Source organism: Canis lupus, chromosome 30 (genome assembly GCF_048164855.1).
Source record: "Canis lupus baileyi chromosome 30, mCanLup2.hap1, whole genome shotgun sequence".
In the NCBI taxonomy this organism is placed as follows: Eukaryota; Metazoa; Chordata; class Mammalia; order Carnivora; family Canidae; genus Canis; species Canis lupus.
The window spans coordinates 25,108,342-25,116,399 of record NC_132867.1 but is presented as its reverse complement, the minus strand read 5'-3'; the positions used below and the strand labels follow the sequence as shown (position 1 = coordinate 25,116,399).

The following is an 8,058-nucleotide window of genomic DNA, read 5'->3' as shown; positions in this document are numbered from 1 at the left end:
ATCAGCCAGAAATTTAATGCGGAGATTCTGGAAGTGAGAGATCCATGGAAGTGCTGAGATAATTTCTCCATGGATGACTAGAAAACTGTGCATGCTTGGAGAAGACCTGAGGGAGGCTGGTGAAAAAGAAAAGTTGAGGGAGACTTGAGAACTGGCTGTCACTCTACATACATTTTGCAAGCAACACGAAAACCAACTGACAGAGGTGGAAGCCTTGTGGGAACGAGGTATTTGACCTCAAGCTCTCCCTAATCATTGGCTTACCACTAAGCTATGCACAGAAAAGGGGGACCTTTAGGAAAATAGTCTAAAAACAAAAATAAGAATAAAAAAACTGAGCAGAGACATCAGTGATTCCACAGCTTAAATATAGGTAAGTTACTTAAAAAATTACTTAAAAACCCCACAGCCTTAAGAAAAATAAAGCAAAATCAAAAAGTAACACCCATTTGATAATGAAATTCTAGGAAAAGATACAATGTAAGAGAAACCCCAACCAGCCTTTCAGAGGTCAGGCTAAAAGAATCACAGTGATTTTTCTGTTTCATTCCCCAATTCTCATATCCTTATCCACATCAGTAGAAAAAAATTGCTATTATATTTATCTAAAAATGTTTATTTTTAAAGATTTTATTTTATTTTAAAGATAGAGAGCAAGAGAATGCATGTAGCAGGGAGTGGTAGAGGGAGAGGGAGAGAGAGTCTGAAGCAGCTACACTCTGAGTGCAGAGCTGATGCAGGGCTCAATCTCATGACCCTGAGATCACAACCTGAATGGAAACCCAGAGTCAGATGCTTAATTGACTGCACCACCCTGGCACCCCAAGATTTTATTTTTAAGTAATCTCTACATCCAGCATGGGGCTTGAACTCACAATTCTGAGATCAAGAGTCTTATGCTCTACCAGTGAGCCAGCCAGGTCCTGCCTAAACATGTTTATTTTTAAAACAAAATTTATTAGGCACACCAGGAATAGGAAATATAACCTATACTCCATTAAAAAAAAAAAGGCAGTCAATAGAAACTGTTCAGGGTGAGTCCAGATGTTGGGTTGTAGACAAAGACTTCAAAGAAGCTACTATAAATGTGTTCAAAGAATTAGAAGAAATTATTTTCAAATAATAAAAGGAAAATTTGATGACAATGATTTTACAGGGAATATAGGGAGAGAAATAGAAGGTATAAAAAGAACCAAATATAAATTCTATAGTTGAAAAATGTAATACAGTAGTCCTCCCTTATCCATGGGGGTTATGATCCAGGAACCCCAGTGGATATCTGAAACCTTGGGTAGTACCAAACCCTATATACACCATGTTTTTATCTATATAGTCATATCTATGATAATATTTACTTTATTTTTAATTTTTTTAAAGATTTATTTGAGAGAGAGAGAGAGAGAGAGAAAGCACATGAGGTGGGGAGGGGCCGAGGGAGAGGGGGAACCAGACTCCCCAATGAACAGGATGTCTGACTTGGGACTCAATCCTAGGACCCTGATCTGAGCCAAAGGCAGATACTTAGCTGACTGAGCCACCCAGGTGCCCCAACATTTACTTTATAAATTAGCACAGTAAGAGATTAAGGACAATAACCAATAACAAAATAGAACGATTATGATATACACTGTAATAAAGGTTGTGTAAATTTGGTCTCTTTCTCTGTCTCTCAAAATATCTTATTGCACTGTACTCACCCTTCTTCTTGTGATGATGTGAGGTGATAACATGCCTTTGTGATGAGATGAAGTGAGGTTAATGACACATGCATTGTGACATAGTGTTGGGCTACTATGGCCATGTGACAATACATCAGAAAGAGGATCACCTACTTCTGGACTGCAGTTGACCGTGGGTAACTGAAACTATGGTGAGGAAGCTGTGGATGGTGGTGGTAGTGGTGTTGGGGGGACTACTTAATTGAAATAAAAACTGACTAGATAGGCCCAATGGCTGATTTGAGATGGCGGAGGAAAAAATGAGACTTAAAGGAAGATCAATAGAAATAATTCAATCAGAAAAGTATAGAGAAAAAGATGGAAGAAAAAGGAAACATTAGGACAACATAAAGTATATAATATACATACAGTGGGAGTCCCAGAAGGAGAGGAAAGAAAGAGAGATGGGTATAGACAAAAAAACTTCCCAAATTTGATGAAAATCTTTTACCTACATATCTAAGAATCTCAGTGAATCCCAACTATTACAAACATAAAGAGAGCCACAGTTAGACATGTCATAATCCCAAAGCCAAAAATTAAAGGGAAATCTTGAAACCAGCAAGAGAAAAACAACTCCCCACACACAGAGCATTAACAATACTGTTGTAAACAGCTGGCTTCTCATCAGAGACTCAGAGGCAGTGAAGCGACAATAAATGGGCTGAAGAAAAACAAACCTGCTTATAGCCAACAAAAATATTCTTCCAAAATGAAGGTGAAATAAAGACTTTCCCAGATCAACAGAAGCTAAGAGAATTCATTGCTAGCAGTTTTTTTTTTTTTTTTTTTTTTTTTTACTGCAAGACATGCTAAAGGAAGTCCACCAGAAGGGGAAGAGATGACACGAGATTGTAACTCAGATCCACAGGAAAGATGAAGACCATACAAAATATTAAATATAGGTATGCATAAAAGACTGCATATATATTTTTTCCTCTTTTCTCCATTTCTTCAAAAAAAAACCCACCTAGAGATGTTTAAATCAATAAATATGATATATATTTAAAAATATATAAATTATGTATACATACATAAATTAAATAATTATAGCCCCATATAGCTGAGTATATATTTTATATAAAAAAGATACACATTTGAGAAAAATATATATTTGACACTATATAACATATTTAATAATTCTAGTACAGAAAGGGTTAATGAAGCAATATTGGGATGAATTTGCTTTACTTACCCCAGAGGCAACTGTGGCAGTCAGCTGCCCTGAGGGTGGCAGGGGTGAATCTATTCTGTACATAGTTCATTTCATTTCGTATCATCTCATTTCATTTTCTCTCATTTCAATATGAAAGTTACTAATAACTTTGTGACTTATTTAAACATTTAGCAAGCACATCGCTTAAACAAGATCACATGCAGAGACTTCAAGTTCAAAACAACAGTTCTGCCCCAGGCCTCCCACTCCCTCTTCTGCTTCCCAGGGAGCTATTTAAAAATTGTTTAATCTTTTTATTTTTATTTTTTAAAAATATTTTATTTATTTATTTATTCATGAGAGACACACACACATACACAGAGGCAGAGACATAGGCAGAGGGAGAAGCAGGCTCCATTCAGGAAGCCTGATGTGGGACTCGATCCTGGACCCCAGGGTCATCCCCTGAGCCAAAGGCAGATGCTCAATCGCTGAGCCACCCAGGTGTCCCCGCCAATTTTTTTTTTAATTTAAGATTTTATTTATTTATTTGATGGAGAGAAAGAGACAGAGAGAGCGCACAAGCAGGGGGAGCCGCGGAGACAGAGGGAGAAGCAGGCTCCTTGCTGAGCAGGGAGTCCCACCAGGGCTCAATCCCAGGACCCCAAGATCATGACCTGAGCCAAACGCAGATGCTTAAGTGTCTGAGCCACCCAGGCACCCCTCCAGGGAGTCATTCTAAACACGTCTCCCTGTTTTTTCCAAGCGGTTTCAACCGTGTTTCTGAGTGACATAGTCATATCACATCATCCTTCACATGATCAGATTTGGACATTTTAGCTCCTCTACACCAGACATTCCCTGTTTCCTGTCTTTTCCATGTGATTCCATTGTCACTTTTGCGTTCTGATTCGGTACCATACACCCCTTATTGCTTGTTCTATCAGAGCCATGCTCCGCTTTGTAGAATGAGGATAATACAACGAGAGAGGAGGCCTTTCCTTTGTCTCCTCTCCCCTTAACCTTTCAACTTCTTTGATCTGTATTTTTACTTATACACTGTAGTGAATAATGACATTTACTTTCTGTTTTGCAACCGTGATTAAATCTTTCATGTCTGCTTACAAATTGATGCCTCAAATTGAAATGCAATATTCAGTATTTACATTATTACTGTACATTTATAGAGATAATAGAGTTCTCTCCTCAAATGGTTTTGCTTCCCCCGCAGCCTCATTTCCCCCCAGCCCAATCTCCAGAGCATGGTGTGTGCTCTGTCAAGTTCTGTTTCAAAGACATGGTTCTTTTGCCTTCCCAGTGTGGTTGGGTCGAAGTGTCCCTGACTCCTGGTATAGTTGTCATCCCGACACCTTTCTCCCTGCGCTGCTGGGTTAGAGCCATTGTTTCCTGGATCATGTTCCTTCCTTTCCTGTGTTCTGTCCCTGCTCTGTGTATTCCATTCTCTTATAACTTCCTAAAAAGTGCATGATAGACTAATTCATTAACTCTTCCATGCATGTAAATATTTACATGCTCAGGCTTTCATGATGATTTGGGAGGTTGTAGGAGTCCAGGTTGCGAGAATCATTTTCCTTTGGAGCAAGGGTCAGCAAATGTCTGAAAAGGGCCAGATCATCAATATGTTAGGCTTTGTGGGCCACAGAGCCTATGTTGCAACTACTCAACTCATTTTGTAGCATAAAAGAGGCTACAGACAAGAGGTAAATGAATGAGCCTGGCTGTGTTCCAGTAAAACTTTATTTTCAAAAAAAGCAGCAGGCTGGATTTGGCCCACAGGATAGAGTTTGTCAATCCTTGCTTTAGAACTTTGAAGACCATATTTTCATTGTACTCTAAATATGTTGAACTGATCCTTGTTCTTTTGTATGTGGCTTCCTTTTTCCTTTTTTGCCCCCTAACTGGGAACATTTAGAATCTTTAATTCTTGCATTCTAAAATTTCACTATAATATGTACAGGTGACAGTCTTTACTCATTAATTTTTGGCTGTTGTCTTGTTCTTTTTCCTCGGGTCCTTTGTTGTTCTGATGATGGGCCACCTGGATTCATCCTCTTTTGTGTCTAATCTTTTCTGTCTTTTCTGGAGGGGGAGGCCCTCTGTCTTATTTTTTGAGATATATTCAGCTATATCTCTAAGAACTTTTCTTGATGTTTGTTTTTTGGCAGTAACTTTTGAAAATGCTACTTCTTGTTCTCTTTCTCCACCTCCCCCATTTTTGTGTGTGCCAGAGTAGATTTGCCACGGAGCTCATGACTCCATACTTGAGCACCACCAGAAGTTTCTGGGAGTAGTAGAGTGTTCTCAGTGGGAAGGTACAGCTAGGTTACAATCAGGAAGCATTGCTGTGAAAGTGTTTCTGGCTAAGTAGATCTCAAAAGAAAGGGACTAGGACCTCTAAGTTTCTGTAATTTAAATTGTGATATTTTTTCATATATAAATATTTATTTTTTTGTACCTAATTTTACATTCTGATTTTGTATTTGATTTTGTATTTTTAAGAAGGCCCTAGGTATTGATTAAGCTTCAGAGTTAGGCAAAATCTAGGTTTTTTTTATCTTAGTTTAATTTTTCTGAGGGTACTAATTATGATTTTTCTAGGTTCTTTATTGTGTTTTGTTTTGTTTGCATTTTATGTTTCCTTGAGGAAATTTTGTGGTTAGTATACTGTTCCCCACCTGCCCCCCGCTCCCACAAATGTCTGGTGATCCTTGGTTTTCCTTATTTGTTTATTTATTTATTTATTTATTTATTTATTTATTTATTTATTTACGAGAGACACAGAGAGTAGAGAGAGAGAGAGAGACAGGCAGAGGGAGAAGTAGGCTCCATGCAGGGAGCCAGACGTGGGACTCGATCCCGGGTCTCCAGGATCAGGCCCTTGGCTGAAGGCGGTGCTAAACCGCTGAGCCACCCGGGCTTAACCTCCATTCTTATTTAAAAGTGAATTGGAGCATGTTGGTGGCTCAGTTGGTTAAACATCTGGCTCGATTTGAACTCAGGTCGTGATCTCAGAGTCGTGAGATCCATGGTGGGCTCCATGCTGAGAGTGGAGCCTGCTTAAGATTCTCTCTCTCTTTCTCCCTCTTCCCCTTTCCACTCCCTCTCTAAAATAAAAAATAAAAATAAATAGAAGTGAGAAAATAGAAAAGCTGACTATAGGGTCTGCAAACATGAGTGGGACCTAAAGGTTTTCCTTTAGGGAATCTGGAGGGGGATTTTTGAGGTACTGATCCCCAGCTGCCTTCATTCTCCCAAAGAATTCATTCATTTTTTTTTTTTTAACTAGAATTAATTCAATTTTTAAAGAGAAGAATTCCCCATTTTTTCTTCCTTTGGGAGGAACATGTGGCTGTCAGGAAAGGACTATTTCCTCTGCAACCTCTTATGCTTCAGCCCATATTTCACTTCCGCCAGCAGACCAGTCTCCTTCCATTGGTATAGCTTTTGTCTGTGTGTTTTAGGCTGCAACTTGCTCTGTTCTACATCATCAATAACTATTCCTCCTCATGCTTTGTGTCTTCCAGAAATTCATTGAAATCCCTTATTAATTAATAGTCCCCTCCTGTTCTCTCAGCTGGAGTTTTGTATGCTCTTTGAGTGTATGAGGGCCTTGGCAGATAGAGACTAATGTGTACCTCACTTCACCTTGAATATGGAATCTTGTGGGGCTTTAATCTCACCTGCCAATTTACAGCTTACTAGATGGCTCAGGTTTTGCTGCCTCTGCTTTTAGGGTTTCTTTCTTTCTTTCTTTCTTTCTTTCTTCCTTTCTTTCTTTCTTTCTTTCTTTCTTTCTTTCTTTCTTTCCTTCCTTCTTTCTTTCTTTCTTTCTTTTTTTTTTTTTCAAGATTTCTCCTGAAAACAAAAAGCAAAAAACAACCTCACTTTTTGAGCAAACCCTCACTTGTTGATATCTTCTCTTGGAGGACATATGGTTTTTGAGTTTCAACACCCATCTAAACTCTTTTATATCTTTAAGGAATTCCTCATTGTTTCTGTCCAAGCCTTATTTATTAATATTTTTTTTATCCTGTCATTTCTAAGGGATTTGTGGTGGGGAGAAAAGTAAATGTGTATGTTTAATCAACAGTTTTCATCTGGAAGCTGCAACTTCCACATTTTTAAGTGATATAATTAAATAGTATATTCTTTCTTAATACAATCCTCATAGTCTATACATCAGAAAGCTTTCAGAAAAAGTGCTCTAAAAATACAATTATGCACACACATTTACAGAAGCTTTTAATTAACTTCTTTGTAAACATATTTGATTCTGGAGTTTGATCTCAAGCTTCTTATCAGTTACATTCCATTTTTGACTTACTTTCTTCTCACAAGATATTCTTATCTGTCCCTTCCTCTTTTGGTTGGATATTTAACTCCTTGATACTGTATGATTTAAAATTTCCCTGTCTTTCTTTGAAATTATACTGTGCTTTTAATTCTTTTCTTATGACTCTTCACTCTTCTGCCAAATATCATTGATATTTTAGGTGAACCAGAATCCACTGAAAATTATAAGAAATATTGTGTATTATGTTACTTAAACTGAAAGGAAAATGTAGTGTTTTTCTGAGTATTCTCAGATCTATATACACCCAAGAATCAATCTAATAAGAGATTTTTTGAATGCATACAATGTGCCAGAATATTTTAGGCTCTAAAAGTGACCAAGTGACCACTGACCAAGACAGAAAAATTCCTGACCTCATGATATTTACATTCTAGTGAGAGACAGACGATAAACAGGATAAATAGGTTAAGGATGTGTACTAGGACTCTCCAGAGAAACAAACCAATAGGATGTGTGTATATACATATATATTTATTATAAAGAAATGACACATGTGATTATGCAAACTGGAAAGTCCTAAGATCTTCTAGAAGAGTCAGCAAGCTGGAAACCAAGGAGACCTGGTTTAGTTCCAATCTGCATCTTAAGGCTTAAGAACCAAGAAAGCTGGGCAGCCTGGGTGGCTCATCGGTTTACCACCGCCTTCTGTCCAGGGTGTGATCCTGGAGACCCAGGATCGAGTCCCATGTGGGGCTCCCTGCTTGGAGCCTGCTTCTCCCTCTGCTTGTCTCTGTGACTCTCTCTCTCTCTCTCTCTCTGTCTCTATGAATAAATAAATAAAATCTTAAAAAAAAAAAGAACCAAGAAAG

At 38.1% G+C, this 8,058-nt stretch overlaps 1 long non-coding RNA gene across 1 annotated transcript in view; it reads left to right on the top strand.

Annotated features, from left to right (window-relative positions):
* The first annotated feature begins 1,732 nt into the window (after positions 1-1,732).
* Positions 1,733-8,058, top strand: part of LOC140621304 (uncharacterized) — a 78,754-nt gene continuing 72,428 nt past the window's right edge. Inside the window, exon 1 of the long non-coding RNA XR_012021029.1 lies at positions 1,733-1,870. This is a non-coding gene — a long non-coding RNA (uncharacterized lncRNA). The remainder of the gene's footprint in view (positions 1,871-8,058) is intronic.